The sequence below is a fragment of the Helianthus annuus genome, chromosome 9, assembly GCF_002127325.2.
Source record: "Helianthus annuus cultivar XRQ/B chromosome 9, HanXRQr2.0-SUNRISE, whole genome shotgun sequence".
NCBI classification, from domain to species: Eukaryota; Viridiplantae; Streptophyta; class Magnoliopsida; order Asterales; family Asteraceae; genus Helianthus; species Helianthus annuus.
The window spans coordinates 170,314,090-170,317,139 of NC_035441.2; the positions used below are offsets into that span (position 1 = coordinate 170,314,090).

The 3,050-nt window shown below is 36.9% G+C and overlaps 1 long non-coding RNA gene across 2 annotated transcripts; it reads right to left on the minus strand.

Annotated features, from left to right (window-relative positions):
- Positions 1-513: 513 nt before the first annotated feature.
- On the minus strand, positions 514-2,014 carry LOC118482227. Of its 2 annotated transcripts, XR_004867800.1 has the most exons (3): positions 1,630-2,014; positions 1,402-1,537; positions 514-894 (listed from the first exon to the last, which is right to left on the minus strand). It is a non-coding gene; the product is annotated as an uncharacterized LOC118482227 (long non-coding RNA). The 2 variants fall into 2 exon arrangements; XR_004867801.1 differs by lacking the exon at positions 514-894 and having other exon boundaries at positions 1,315-1,537; positions 1,630-2,013.
- Positions 2,015-3,050: the final 1,036 nt, after the last annotated feature.

Below are 3,050 nucleotides of genomic sequence, written 5' to 3' on the forward strand. Positions count from 1 at the left end.
TTGGTTGTGTTCACATCTGTATATAGTTACTCTAAATCATAATTATTATTTATCCAAATGAATATATAATTTGAATTGTGGCATACATCTGTATATAGTTACACGAAACGAAACGCATGTATGTTAAGAATAAATTTGATAAAAAAATAGTTAGAAGTTTTCGAAACACATGTATGTTAAGAATAAATTATAAAAGCTTCAAATGACTAGCTTAGTGTTTTTTTGCCAACGCTACGTGTCTCCGTGGAATCCATCAATTTTTTCGCTTCAGTTTTACTTTTTACACTCTACTTCGTCTTTGTCACAATTATCATCCGGTGCACAAGAGCATTTAAAGGTCATCTTTGTATTTGAATCAAGCTTTCTCTAATTTTCTTTTTTTATTAGGATTAGTCGTATACGTGAATTAATTATTGTTTTTGGTTGATCTTATTTCACAATAGATTGTGTCTTGACTCCTAATTAACCAAACCGCTGTGTGAAGACTCACTTATCAGTCGGTACGAGCTGGATCGTGCTAAGACCTGAAAGATCACAAGAAGAAAGCACACTGTCAGCCTCGTCACAGGGAGGGGGGCCTCTCTGTGACCAAGCTCGGGGGTGAGAATAAGTATTTGGACAGATGGAGTAAGTTAGGGAGTGAGAAATGAGAGTTTAGAGAGAGAAAGTAGCCATCCCCTTTTTTTGTGGGAAGTCTAAGCGGGGTATTTATACCTTTTGGGTGTGCTGACGTGGCAAATTAGTTATGACCGAACCAGTCACTGTCAAGTAGTTATGGTTTGGGCCCCGAGTTAGTTAAGGAAGATCCTCTTGGCCGATCGTTCCGGTATGATCCGTCCGATGCGTCCGGCGGTAGGCGGTGCTCAGTCCGATCCGGCACATATCCTCATCACTCTGCAACACGGGTTCAATTACTAAAATATAATTGTAAAAGTGAGGATGATATATGGGGCACATTCTTTGAAGCTTTTTTCATCTCTACTATTGAGCATTTTCTTTCCTAGTGCGGTTTCTATTATTTTGTTTTTGTTTTTAATTGTGATGTTTAATGTGGTATCTATGTATACACGTTTGCTAAATATTTTTAACGAGTGAATTGCAAGGATTGTCCTTTATCTTTATACTCATTTGTAGGCGTTGTCCTTTATGTTTAAAATTGACGAGTTTTGTACTTTATGTTTTCAAATCATACACGTTTTGTCCTTTAGCACTAACCCAGTTAGATTTTTCTGTCAAATCTGATCATGTGCAATGCACATGAGGGTAAATTGTCTTTTCACCCTATTCTTTAAAAATAAATATAAAAGAAAAAAATGTTTAATTACTCATATTTATTTAAGCAGCCTCAAAGATTTAGTTAAATTAACCATTAACGGAGAATTAGGACCTCTTTTACAGTACCACGAATTGATGAAACAACTTCTGGATCAACTCCACCTCCAAGTGCTTCAGAGATCACACCAACCCTCAATCCTTTTAACGGCTGTGATTCAAAATAATCTTTCGAAATGAACTGAGATGTGAAGTCATTAACCTCCTGAAAACAAGATTTGCAATAATCATTTCAAACGATTGACATCAAGAAACTATAAACAACAAGATCAAGGGTAGAACTTAGAAGAAACATACCCGTTTGCAACTAGTGGCATCAAGTTTATCATGACCACAAATCGATTGAAGAAGCAGTCCGGCATCAGCAACCGACGACCCAAAGTAACCAATAACATCCAGTGATGACGCATAAGCCACCAGCCCATATCGTGACACACAGCCATACGTCGCTTTAGCCCTACAACACCACAAAACGGCGCCGACTGCCCAAAACTTCCACCGGTATCACTTCCCAATGATACTACACACTGCCTAGCGGAAACAGCCGCCGCCGAGCCGCCTGATGATCCCCCCGGTACACATTCAAGGTTCCATGGATTTGTAGTAACCTAATAAGTAACAAAATACCAAAAACTTTATGTCAATAGAATTTACAAGTTCAAGGGATTGATTTGGGGAAGAAGAGGGTTTTGTTATGATATATAATTTTTGTTCTTTTATATGTATTTTTAAAGAATAGGGTGAAAAGACAATTTTACCCTCATATGCATTGCACATGACCAGAGTTGACAGAAAAATCTAACTGGGTTAGTGCTAAAGGACAAAACGTGTATGATTTGAAAACATAAAGTACAAAACTCATCAATTTTAAACATAAAGGATAACGCCTGCAAATGTATAAAGATAAAGGATAATCCTTGCAATTCACTCTATTTTTAACCCTTATCATTGTAGATTAAGGAAGTCACGGAACCAATGATGATGAAATTATCTTATTGTTTATAATATTTTATTTAGTCATGACATTATAACCTAGTGACATCTTTAATGTGAGATAAGATTTAGGGACCTGTAGATCCTAGGTTCGATTCCTACAAGAGGGTTTTTCTCAAATTTATTGATTTTTTTTTGAAGTGGTGTATATACATTAAGGCTTAATGAAAATGGATATGATCATTAGGGATGAGCAAATCCCGATCCTGTCCCGATAGCGTCCCGATCCCGAATTTCACTAAAACTGGGTACCAATACCGATACCGATACCGAAATATGTCAGTACGGTATGGTAGCGGTATTTGAAGGTAAAATTTGGTATTTTACCGGTACCGATACTGAAAATACCGATACCGAAAATGCCAAAAAGTGGATACCGTTTCCGATACCGAAAAAATTCGGTACGGTATTTCCGGATTGGGATCGGGACGGTATCGAGACGGCAGGGGCGGACCTAATGTAGGTTGGGGCGTAGCACGGGCTACGACTCAACTTTTTTCCGGTAGTGTAAAATTTTATTATTTTTTTCCGATTTTTATACTAAGGACACCCCTGAAAAAAAAATTACAAACTGAAATTAAGCCCAAATAATACTGATTATATTAGACCAAAAAAACAAATGATAGCCCAATAGTAATTAGCCCAAATAACCAAATAATAACCCAATAGTGTAGTAGATTGTTGTGCTAATTGTGATTGTGAGTTGTGAGTATTCTTTATTTCTT